Source organism: Aegilops tauschii, chromosome 5, assembly GCF_002575655.3.
Source record: "Aegilops tauschii subsp. strangulata cultivar AL8/78 chromosome 5, Aet v6.0, whole genome shotgun sequence".
Classification (NCBI taxonomy): domain Eukaryota; kingdom Viridiplantae; phylum Streptophyta; class Magnoliopsida; order Poales; family Poaceae; genus Aegilops; species Aegilops tauschii.
Genome location: NC_053039.3, coordinates 381,782,945 through 381,796,310, shown reverse-complemented (window position 1 = coordinate 381,796,310; position 13,366 = coordinate 381,782,945). Strand labels below are relative to the sequence as shown.

At 42.5% G+C, this 13,366-nt stretch overlaps 1 pseudogene; it reads left to right on the top strand.

Moving 5' to 3' along the window:
* Positions 1-340: 340 nt before the first annotated feature.
* Positions 341-11,695, top strand: LOC141022400 (protein FAR1-RELATED SEQUENCE 5-like; annotated as a pseudogene).
* Positions 11,696-13,366: the final 1,671 nt, after the last annotated feature.

The window sequence follows — 13,366 nt, the reverse complement described above, 5'->3', positions numbered from 1 at the left end:
AAGGACAAGACCAAGATATATTGAGTTGTAGATGATATATGGGTACCTGTGATGTAGATGGTAGCAACAAAATAAAGACGTCAATCTGAAGGTATATGACATATGTTTTGATTGTATTCATGTTGGCAGCAACAAAGATCTCATGGACTGAATTTGCTATCATAGATTACAAAAGAAAGAACAGAAAGTGTAATGGAGAATATTATTAACTCCAACAACAAAGATTCTAACAGGTACCAATAATTCTGTTAAATCATTATTAGGCCATGTCATCTTATGATTGTAGTGTAAGAAGAGAAACAAATAATTTATGCCTAATTTGTGCAGGACAAATGTGATTCCTAGTTGGATGCCTCAAATTGGTATGAAGTTTAATTCCACAAAAGAGGCTTGAAACTTTTGGACATGTTATGGAGGTCATACTGGTTTTGATGTAATGGTAAATTATGAAAACAAGAGCTAACTTGATGGAGTAATCACTTCTGCAAGATATGTTTGTTCCAATGAAGGCTACAGAAGAAAAGACAAAAGGGATAATAATACAAAGTGTCCTCGCGCAGAAACAAGGACCGGCTGCAATGTTCGAATGGGAATCACTATAGACCGACAAGCAAAAAATTATGAGGTGCACGAGTTAGTTGTTGAACACAACCATGTCTTGCAGTTACCTGGGACAAGCCACATGATGCCATCACAACGGAAGATTTCGGCCTTGCAAGCATTTGAAATTGAAACAGCGGATGATTCTGGAATTGTACCTAAAAGAGCCCATGAGTTAGCAAGTCGACAAGTTGGTGGTCCACTGAACCTTGGCTACACATGTCGTGATCGCAAGAATCACTTGCGAACCAGGCGTCAAAGGGACTTGGTGTATGGTGAAGCCGCAAGTATGCTTAAGTACTTTAGAGATAAAAAGAATGAGAATCCTGCATTTGAATATGATATGCAACTAGATTGCAATGAACAAATAGCGAATATCTTTTGGGCTGATGCAAAGATGATCATTGACTATGCTCATTTCGGTGATGTTGTTACTTTCGATACAACATTTGGGACAAACAAAGAGTACAGACCCTTCGATGTGTTTGTTGGATTCAACCATTTTAGAGAAATGGTCATTTTTGGTGCTGCACTTTTATATGATGAGACATTTGAATCATTCAAATGGTTGTTCAACACGTTCCTATCATTGCATAACAAGAAGCTGAAGGAAATATGCCCTAGAGGCAATAATAAAGTTATTATTTATTTCCTTATATCATGATGAATGTTTATTATTCATGCTAGAATTGTATTAACCGAAAACATAATACATCTGGGAATACATAGACAAACATAGTGTCACTAGTATGCCTCTACTTGACTAGCTCGTTGATCAAAGATGGTTATGTTTCCTAGCCATAGACATGAGTTGTCATTTGATTAACGGGATCACATCATTAGGAGAATGATGTGATTGACTTGACCCATTCCGTTAGCTTAGCACACGATCGTTTAGTATGTTGCTATTGCTTTCTTCATGACTTATACATGTTCCTATGACTATGAGATTATGCAACTCCCGTTTACCGGAGGAACACTTTGTGTGCTACCAAACGTCACAACGTAAATGGGTGATTATAAAGGTGCTCTACAGGTGTCTCCGAAGGTACTTGTTGGGTTGGCGTATTTCGAGATTAGGATTTGTCACTCCGATTGTCAGAGAGGTATCTCTGGGCCCACTCGGTAATGCACATCACTATAAGCCTTGCAAGCATTGTAACTAATGAGTTAGTTGCGGGATGATGTATTACAGAACGAGTAAAGAGACTTGCCGGTAATGAGATTGAACTAGGTATTGAGATACCGACGATTGAATCTCGGGCAAGTAACATACCGATGACAAAGGGAACAACGTATGTTGTTATGCGGTCTGACCGATAAAGATCTTTGTAGAATATGTGGGAGCCAATATGAGCATCCAGGTTCCGCTATTGGTTATTGACCGAAGACGTGTCTCGGTCATGTCTACATAGCTCTCGAACCCGTAGGGTCCGCACGCTTAAAGTTAGATGAAGGCTATATTATGAGTTTATGTGTTTTTATGTACCGAAGGAGTTCGGAGTCCCGGATGAGATCAGGAACATGATGAGGAGTCTCGAAATGGTCGAGACGTAAAGATCGATATATTGGACAACTATATTCGGACATCGGAAAGGTTCCGAGTGATTCGAGTATTTTTGGAGTACCGGAGAGTTACGGGAATTCGTATTGGGCCTTAATGAGCCATACGGGAAAGGAGAGAAAGGCCCCAAAGGGTGGCCGCACCCCTCCCCACGGACTAGTCCGAATTGGACTAGGGAGGGGGGCGCCCCCTTCCTTCCTTCTCCTTCTCCCTTCCCTTTTCCTACTCCAACAAGGAAAGGAGGAGTCCTACTCCCGGTGGAAGTAGGACTCCCCCCTTGGCGCGCCCTCCTCCTAGGCCGGCCGCCTTCCCCCTTGCTCCTTTATATACGGGGGCAGGGGGCACCCCAAAGACACAACAATTGATCTCTTGATCTCTTAGCCGTGTGCGGTGCCCCCCTCCACCATAATCCACCTCGATAATATCGTAGCGGTGCTTAGGCGAAGCCCTGCGTCGGTAGAACATCATCATCGTCGCCATGCCGTCGTGCTGACGAAACTCTACCTCAACACTCGGCTGGATCGGAGTTCGAGGGACGTCATCGGGCTGAACGTGTGCTGAACTCGGAGGTGCCTTGCGTTCGGTACTTGATCGGTCGGATCGTGAAGACGTACGACTACATCAACCGCGTTGTGCTAACTCTTCCGCTTTCGGTCTACGAGGGTACGTGGACAACACTCTCCCCTCTCGTTGCTATGCATCACCATGATCTTGTGTGTGCGTAGGAAAATTTTGAAATTACTACGTTCTCCAACAGTGGCATCCGAGCCTGGTTTTATGCGTTGATGTTATATGCACGAGTAGAACACAAGTGAGTTGTGGGCGACATAAGTCATACTGCTTACCAGCATGTCATACTTTGGTTCGGCGATATTGTTGGATGAAGCGGCCCGGACCGACATTACGCGTACGCTTACGCGAGACTGGTTCTACCGACGTGCTTTGCACACAGGTGGCTGGCGGGTGTCAATTTCTCCAAATTTAATTGAACCGAGTGTGGCTACGCCCGGTCCTTGCGAAGGTTAAAACAGCACCAACTTAACAAACTATCGTTGTGGTTTTGATGCGTAGGTAAGAACGGTTCTTGCTAAGCCCGTAGCAGCCACGTAAAAATTGCAACAACAAAGTAGAGGACGTCTAACTTGTTTTTGCAGGGCATGTTGTGATGTGATATGGTCAAGACATGATGCTAAATTTTATTGTATGAGATGATCATGTTTTGTAACCGAGTTATTGGCAACTGGCAGGAGCCATATGGTTGTCGCTTTATTGTATGCAATGCAATCGCCCTGTAATGCTTTACTTTATCACTAAGCGGTAGCGATAGTCGTAGAAGCATAAGATTGGCGAGACGACAACGATGCTACGATGGAGATCAAGGTGTCGCGCCGGTGACAATGGTGATCATGATGGTGCTTCAGAGATGGAGATCACAAGCACAAGATGATGATGGCCATATCATATCACTTATATTGATTGCATGTGATGTTTATCTTTTATGCATCTTATCTTGCTTTGATTGACGGTAGCATTATAAGATGATCCCTCACTAAATTATCAAAGTATAAGTGTTCTCCCTGAGTATGCACCATTGCGAAAGTTCTTCGTGCTGAGACACCACGTGATGATCGGGTGTGATAGGCTCTACGTTCAAATACAATGGGTGCAAAACAGTTGCACACGCGGAATACTCAGGTTAAGCTTGACGAGCCTAGCATATAACAGATATGGCCTCGCAACACGGAGACTGAAAGGTCGAGCGTGAATCATATAGTAGATATGATCAACATAGTGATGTTCACCGTTGAAACTACTCCATCTCACGTGATGATCGGACATGGTTTAGTTGATATGGATCACGTGATCACTTAGAGGATTAGAGGGATGTCTATCTAAGTGGGAGTTCTTAAGTAATATGATTAATTGAACTTAAATTTATCATGAACTTAGTCCTGATAGTATTTTGCAAATTATGTTGTAGATCAATAGCTCGCGTTGTTGCTTCCCTATGTTTATTTTGATATGTTCCTAGAGAAAAATTATGTTGAAAGATGTTTGTAGCAATGATGCTGATTGGATCAGTGATCTGAGGATTATCCTCAATGTTGCACAGAAAAATTATGTCCTTGATGCACCGCTAGGTGACAGACCTATTGCAGGAGCATATGCAGACGTTATGAACGTTTGGCTAGCTCAATATGATGACTACTTGATAGTTTAGTGCACCATGCTTAACGGCTTAGAATCGGGACTTCAAAGACGTTTTGAACGTCATGGACCATATGAGATGTTCCAGGAGTTGAAGTTAATATTTCAAGCAAATACCCGAGTTGAGAGATATGAAGTCTCCAACAAGTTCTATAGCTAAAAGATGGAGGAGAATAGCTCAAGCAGTGAGCATGTGCTCAGATTGTCTGGGTACTACAATCGCTTGAATCAAGTGGGAGGTAATCTTCGAGATAAAATAGTGATTGACAAAATTCTCTAGTCACCATCACCAAGTTAGTAGAACTTTGTGATGAACTATAGTATGTAAGGGATGACGAAAGTAATTCCCGAGCTCTTCGCGATGCTGAAATCGACGAAGGTAGAAATCAAGAAAGAGCATCAAGTGTTGATGGTTAACAAGACCACTAGTTTCAAGAAAAGGGCAAAGGGATAGAAGGGGAACTTCAAGAAGAACGGCAAGCAAGTTGGTCCTCAAGTGAAGAAGCCCAAGTCTGTACCTAAGCCTGAGACTAAGTGCTTCTACTGCAAGGGACTGGTCACTGGAAGCGGAACTGCCCCAAGTATTTGGCGGATAAGAAGGATGGCAAAGTGAACAACGGTATATTTGATATACAGATTATTGATGTGTATTTTACTAGTGTTCGTAGCAACCCCTTGGTATTTGATACTGGTTCAGTTGCTTAAGAGTAGTAACTCGAAACGGGAGTTGCAAAATGAACAGAGACTAGTTAAGGGCAAGGTAACGATGTGTGTTGGAAGTGGTTCCAAGGTCGATAAGATCACCATCGCATACTCCCTTTACCTTCGGGATTAGTGTTGAACCTAAATAAATGTTATTTGGTGTTTGCGTTGAGCATAAATATGATTGGATCATGTTTATTGCAATACGGTTATTGGTGTGTGCGTTGAGCATGAATATGATTGGATCATGTTTATCGCAATACGGTTATTCGTTTAAACCGAAGAATAATTGTTGTTCTGTTTACATGAATAAAACCTTCTATGGTCATACACTCAATGGTTTATTGAATCTCGATCGTGGTGATACACATTTTCATAATATTGAAGCCAAAAGATGCTAAGTTAATAATGATAGTGCAACTTATTTGTGGCACTGCCGTTTAGGTCATATTGGTGTAAAGCGCATGAAGAAACTCCATGCTGATGGACTTTTGGAACCACTTGATTATGAATCACTTGGTACTTACGAACCGTGCCTCATGGGCAAGATGACTAAAACGTCGTTCTTCGGAACTATGGAGAGAGCAACAGATTTGTTGGAAATCATACATACAGATGTATGTGGTCCGATGAATATTGAGGCTCGTGGCGGATATCGTTATTTTCTCACCTTCACAGATGATTTGAGCAGATATGGATATATCTACTTGATGAAACATAAGTCTGAAACATTTGAAAAGTTCAAAGAATTTCAGAGTGAAGTGGAAAATCATCGTGACAAGAAAATAAGGTTTCTACGATCTGATCGCGGAGACAAATATTTGAGTTACGAGTTTGGTCTTCAAATTAAAACAATGTGGAATAGTTTCACAAACTCATGCCACCTGGAATACCACATCATAATGGTGTGTCCGAATGTCATAACCGTACTTTATTGGATATAGTGCAATCTATGATGTCTCTTACCGATTTACCACTATCGTTCTGGGGTTATGCATTAGAGACAGCTGCATTCACATTAAATAGGGCACCGTCTAATCCGTTGAGACGACACCGTATGAATTATGGTTTGGCAGGAAACCTAAGCTATCGTTTCTTAAAGTTTGGGGTTGCGATGTTTATGTGAAAAAGTTTCATCCTGATAAGCTCAAACCCAAATCGGAAAAGTGCGTCTTCATAGGATACCCAAAAGTTACTGTTGGGTACACCTTCTATCACAGATCCGAAGGCAAGATATTCGTTGCTGAGAATGGATCCTTTCTAGAGAAGGAGTTTCTCTCGAAAGAAGTGAGTAGGAGGAAAGTAGAACTTGATGAGGTAACTGTACCTGCTCCCTTATTGGAAAGTAGTTCATCACAGAAATCTGTTCCTGTGACTCCTACACCAATTAATGAGAAAGCTAATGATGATGATCATGTAACTTCAGATCAAGTTACTACCGAACCTCGTAGGTCAACCAGAGTGAGATCAGCACCAGAGTGGTACGGTAATCCTGTTCTGGAGGTCATGACGAACCTACAAACTATGAGGAAGCGATGATGAGCCCAGATTCCACGAAATGGCTTGAAGCCATGAAATCTGAGATGGGATCCATGTATGAGAACAAAGTGTGGACTTTGATTGACTTGCCCAATGATCGGCGAGCCATTGAGATTAAATGGATCTTCAAGAGGAAGACGGACGTTGATAGTAGTGTTACTATCTACAAAGCTAGAATTGTCGAAAAATGTTTTTGACAAAGTTCAAGGTGTTGAATATAATGAGAGTTTCTCACTCGTATCTATGCTTAAGTCTGTCCGAATCATGTTAGCAATTGTCGCATTTTATGAAATCTGGCAAATGGATAAACAAAACTGCATTCCTTAATGGATTTATTAAAGAAGAGTTGTATATGATGCAACCAGAAGGTTTTGTCAATCCTAAAGGTGCTAACAAAATATGCAAGCTCCAGCGATCCATCTATGGACTGGTGCAAGCATCTCGGAGTTGGAATATACGCTTTGATAAGTTGATCAAAGGATATAGTTTTATACAGACTTGCGGTGAAGCCTGTATTTACAAGAAAGTGAGTGGAAGCACTACAACATTTCTGATAAGTATATGTGAATGACATATTGTTGATCGGAAATAATGTAGAATTATTCTGCAAAGCATAAAGGAGTGTTTTAAAGGAGTTTTTCAAAGAAAGACCTCGGTGAAGCTGCTTACATATTGAGCATCAAGATCTATAGAGATAGATTAAGACGCTTGATAAGTTTTTTCAATGAGTACATACCTTGACAAGATTTTGAAGTAGTTCAAAATGGAACAGTCAAAGAAAGAGTTTCTTGCGTGTGTTACAAGGTGTGGAATTGAGTAAGACTCAAAGCCCGCCCACGGCAGAAGATAGAAAGAGAATGAAAGTCATTCCCTATGCCTCGGCCATAGGCTCTATAAAGTATGACATGCTGTGTACCACATCTATTGTATACCCTACACTGATTTTGGCAAGGGAGTACAATAGTGATCTAGGAGTAGATCACTGGACAGCGGTCAAAATTATCCTTAGTGGAATAAGGATATGTTTCTCGATTATGGAAGTGACAAAAGGTTCGTCGTAAAGGGTTACGTCGATGCAAGTTTTGACACTAATCCAGATGACTCTAAGTCTCAATCTGGATACATATTGAAAGTGGGAGCAATTAGCTAGAGTAGCTCCGTGCAGAGCATTGTAGACATAGAAATTTGCAAAATACTTACGGATCTGAATGTGACAGACCCGTTGACTAAAATTATCTCACAAGCAAAACATGATCACACCTTAGTACTCTTTGGGTGTTAATCACATAGCGATGTGAACTAGATTATTGACTCTAGTAAACCCTTTGGGTGTTGGTCACATGACGATAAGAACTATGGGTGTTAATCACATGGTGATGTGAACTATTGATGTTAAATCACATGGAGATGTGAACTAGATTATTGACTCTAGTGCAAGTGGGAGACTGAAGGAAATATGCCCTAGAGGCAATAATAAAGTTATTATTTATTTCCTTATATCATGATAAATGTTTATTATTCATGCTAGAGTTGTATTAACCGGAAACATAATACATGTGTGAATACATAGACAAATATAGTGTCACTAGTATGCCTCTACTTGACTAGCTCGTTGATCAAAGATGGTTATGTTTCCTAGCCATAGACATGAGTTGTCATTTGATTAACGGGATCACATCATTAGGAGAATGATGTGATTGACTTGAACCATTCCGTTAGCTTAGCACACGATCGTTTAGTATGTTGCTATTGCTTTCTTCATGACTTATACATGTTCCTATGACTATGAGATTATGCAACTCCCGTTTATCGGAGGAACGCTTTGTGTGCTACCAAACGTCACAATGTAAATGGGTGATTATAAAGGTGCTCTACAGGTGTCTCCGAAGGTACTTGTTGGGTTGGCCTATTTCGAGATTAGGATTTGTCACTCTGATTGTCGGAGAGGTATCTCTGGGCCCACTCGGTAATGCACATCACTATAAGCCTTGCAAGCATTGTAACTAATGAGTTAGTTGCGGGATGATGTATTACAGAACGAGTAAAGAGACTTGCCGGTAACGAGATTGAACTAGGTATTGAGATACCGATGATCGAATCTCGGGCAAGTAACATGCCGATGACAAAGGGAACAACGTATGTTGTTATGCGGTCTGACCAATAAAGATCTTCGTAGAATATGTGGGAGCCAATATGAGCATCCAGGTTCTGCTATTGGTTATTGACCGGAGATGTGTCTCGATCATGTCTACATAGTTCTCGAACCCGTAGGGTCCGCACGCTTAAAGTTACATGACGGTTATATTATGAGTTTATGTGTTTTGATGTACCGAAGGAGTTCGGAGTCCCGGATGAGATCAGGAACATGACGAGGAGTCTCGAAATGGTCGAGACGTAAAGATCGATATATTGGATGACTATATTCGGACATCGGAAAGGTTCCGAGTGATTCGGGTATTTTCGGAGTACCGGAGAGTTACGGGAATTCGTATTGGGCCTTAATGGGCCATACGGGAAAGGAGAGAAAGGCCCCAAAGGGTGGCCGCACCCCTCCCCATGGACTAGTCCGAATTGGACTAGGGAGGGGGGGCGCCCCCTTCCTTCCTTCTCCTTCTCCCTTCCCTTTTCCTACTCCAACAAGGAAAGGAGGAGTCCTACTCCCGGTGGAAGTAGGACTCCCCCCTTGGCGTGCCCTCCTCCTAGGCCGGCAGCCTTCCCCCTTGCTCCTTTATATACGGGGGCAGGGGGCACCCCAAAGACACAACAATTGATCTCTTGATCTCTTAGCCGTGTGCGGTGCCCCCCTCCACCATAATCCACCTCGATAATATCGTAGCGGTGCTTAGGCGAAGCCCTACGTCGGTAGAACATCATCATCGTCGCCATGCCGTCGTGCTGACGAAACTCTCCCTCGACACTCGGCTGGATCAGAGTTCGAGGGACGTCATCGGGCTGAACGTGTGCTGAACTCGAAGGTGCCGTGCGTTTGGTACTTGATCGGTCGGATCGTGAAGACGTACGACTACATCAACCGCGTTGTGCTAACGCTTCCGCTTTCGGTCTACGAGGGTACGTGGACAACACTCTCCCCTCTTGTTGCTATGCATCACCATGATCTTGTGTGTGCGTAGGAAATTTTTGAAATTACTATGTTCTCCAACAGAAGCAACCTAGAACAATCTTTAATGATCAAGATGTAGCAATGGGTAATGCAGTTCAGGCGGTATTTACCGAAGCATGGCATGGGTTATGCACTTTTCACATAATGCAAAATGCCATCAGACACTTACCTCATAAGAAAAAAGACGAGGAGGGACCAAATGTACTTGCTGATTTCAGTGCTTGCATGTACAAGTATGAGGAAGAGGAAGCCTTTGTAGAAGCTTTCAATGCTATCAGAAGCAATGTGGATACACAAACTTGGTTGGACAGCATCTACAAAGTAAAAGAGAAATGGGCAAGATGTTACATGTGGAATGCTTACACTATAGGCATGAGAAGCACACAATTAAGTGAGAGCTTGAACAGGGACTTGAAAGACCATCTAAAGTCTGATCTTGACATCCTTCGGTTTTTCAAGCACGTAGAGAGGGTTGTGCAAGGGAAAAGAGATAACGAGGTAAATGAGGAATATGAGTCTAGGAAAAAATTACCTAGAGTCAGAATGAGGACTCCTATGGTAATACAAGCGAGCAAAGTTTACACACCACGCATATTTGAAGATTTTCAGAATGAATATGAAAGATCTATCTCAGCATACATCAAGACATCGATAGAACACAATGCATATATTGTTGCAATTGCAAGTCTTGACCCAGAATTCACATATGAAGAAGAGTGCAAAGTTGTAGTTGATTATGAAGAGCAAAAAGTTTTCTGCGATTGTGGGAAATTTGAAAGAGTTGGTATATTGTGTAGTCATGCTTTGAAAGCACTTGATGTCATGAATATTAAGTACCTTCCAGGCCACTATATTCTGAAGCGATGGACTAGAGAAGCGCGAAGCGGCACTATACAAAACAGCCATGGAAACATTGTTTTGGAAGATCCTAGATCAGATGATAGACAACAGCTGAAGTTTTTCATGCACGAGTTCCTTGGCATAGCTTCACAAGCAGTTACATCAGAAGAGTGTATCAAACTAGTAGATGATGCTTTGAAGAATCTCAGGAAGCAAGTTGAAGAGAAAGCTCGTACTACTACGTGCAGAACTGAAGATATATCTAAAGAACCAGACGATTGTTTAAAGGATGCTTGCCTAAAGAAAAAGGAAATTCCAAAGAAAAATTCAAGAAGAAAGAAATCATGGCTTGACAATCAGCACCCAAATAAAAAGAAGAAGGAGACAACTAAAGCGGTACCCAAAAATCAAAATCATTGTGTAAATCTCTTGCACCTGTCTAACCGGACTACTTATTAATAGAGTAATATAGTAACAACTCAACTAACATTCGTTTTGTTTTGTTTTTATTTTTGCATAGGGGGGGAAGAATGACATTTCAGTAGCACAATACCAAGCACCTATAGAGCAAATGGCTGGAACAAATGCAAATGATTTGCAAGAATATGGGTACTATGCTCGTTTACTGACGGTATTTCCACTTACCATGTCTAAAATTCATTGTTAAGCAATATGATACTTCATATAATCAATTATATATCCCTTAATTTGCAGAGTGAAGCCGATGATCTTTGGAACTTACAAAACTATCATGGGATAGGTTGATGAATATGTGTTATTTTGTCTTGCTAGATCGACAGATTATGCAGAAGGAATATCTGAATCGGCACACATGGGACCCAATCTGTTGAGTGCTCATTATTTCACTGCAATTAGTTTAGTCTCAGTTCACTCCTAGTTTCTGAAGACAGAACAATCAGTTTAATTTCGGTTTACTACAACAATGATCTGTTGATTACTTATCACTTTTAAATATTCTGTGAGATGGTTACAACTATGTACCACACTAGGTTTTTTATCTCCATGTACGGTGTACAATCAGATACAACATGGACTGCTAGTGGCACTATTTGATCATCAGCACAAGCACTAATTCTTCAGCTAGTGATCTGAATAATTGGACCGAGACGCAAGTGACCACTGTCACAATATAATTGTAATTAAACTCAGCACACATGCACGTACTCTCTACTGGCTATTGACTAACCATATTGCCATGAAAGATTAATAGATGGTCAAACAAGCACATGCTCTCGAACTAATGATGGAAAAAATGAATAAATTAGTTCTAAGTAACACCAAGTAATTCACCTTGGGTTTTGCTAGTGGGGCTTCGCCGGGCAGGAGGGCGCCGAGGTCGACCGTGCTGCTCCGAGACAACGCCGTCATCCTATTCCTCGTCGAGCTCGTCGGGGGAGACTCCGGCTTGCCGTTGTCGTCAGGCTCGTCGATCTCGTCGTTGCTCTGCTGCTTGTGTAGTTCGTCGTCTCCCTGCTACTAGCAGCCAGAGACGTGTGGTGGTGCATGTTAGGACCCCGATTCCAAGTCACATCGACCTAGCCGGTAACACCTCATATCACTTTGCGGCCTCACGCACGGTATTCCCATGGGTGTCGCCTTACCATGGCCCGGGACCGTTTGCACCTTTTGGCTCACATATATGATAGTGTCGCTAGCATCCATATGACAGAGAACCCGGGCCGACATGGCTATTCGTGAACCCAAAGCGGCACTAACTTACGGGGACAGGCATACATGAATCAACATCGAACATGTCGGTCAGCAGCGTGTGAATCCGGGCTGTAGCACTGGGCTAACAGGACTCCGGGAACCTGGGCTGTAGCAGGCTAGGCAGGACTCCGGATGTCACCGCGCGACATTTCCCCGAAGGGACAGACAGAGGAACGAAGTGAATCACATGCCGGCCAGTCAAGTGTCCGGAGCAGTAGTGCTGGGCTAGCAGGACTCCGGTGAACCGGGCTGTAGCGGACGACTATGGCTCATGGAAGCACTAGACTACATTTCCCCATAAGAGAGGCTGCCAAGGATAAACAACTAGATTGTCGGATCCCACACATACCAAGCATTTCAATCATACACACAATATGCTCGATATGTGCAAATACAACATGGCATCACAACAAAACTCTACAACTCCAAGTATTTTATTTAAAGGCTCCGGAGAGCCATACATAACATGTTCATACAGATAGGGGTCACATGACCCGACACTCAAGTCATACAAACATACAAGCACATGCGGAAGTAAACTTGTCTGACTACAGACAACTAGAAAGAAAGAACGCTTGACGAAGCCTGTCTATCTACATAGGCCCTTCACAAGCTCAGATCACCACCTGGGTGGCAAGTCACTCGTCAACGTCGAGATCTACATAGAACCCATCGGAAAGGGCGGTGTTGTCGTCTGAAAACAGTAATTAAAGCAACATGAGTACAAAGGTACTCAGCAAGTCTTACAACAGATCCTACTATACATGCACATTCTCAAGAGGGTAGTGGAGTTATTGCAGCAAGCCAGCTTTGACTCTTGGCTAAGCTATCCTACGAGACACCACTTGTGAAATAGTTTTCGCACACGAGTCCACTAATCACCATCTCAATACTCCACCATGGATCCTCCCTCGTCATCCCACGAGAGGGCCATCCGCGGTACTCACACTTATCTTGAGTCTTTTAGTAGTAACCATTAACTTGTCTATGAACTGCATAAGCGACCAAGTAGTCCTTTACCGCGGACGCGGCTATTCGAATAGTTTTATACCCTACAGGGG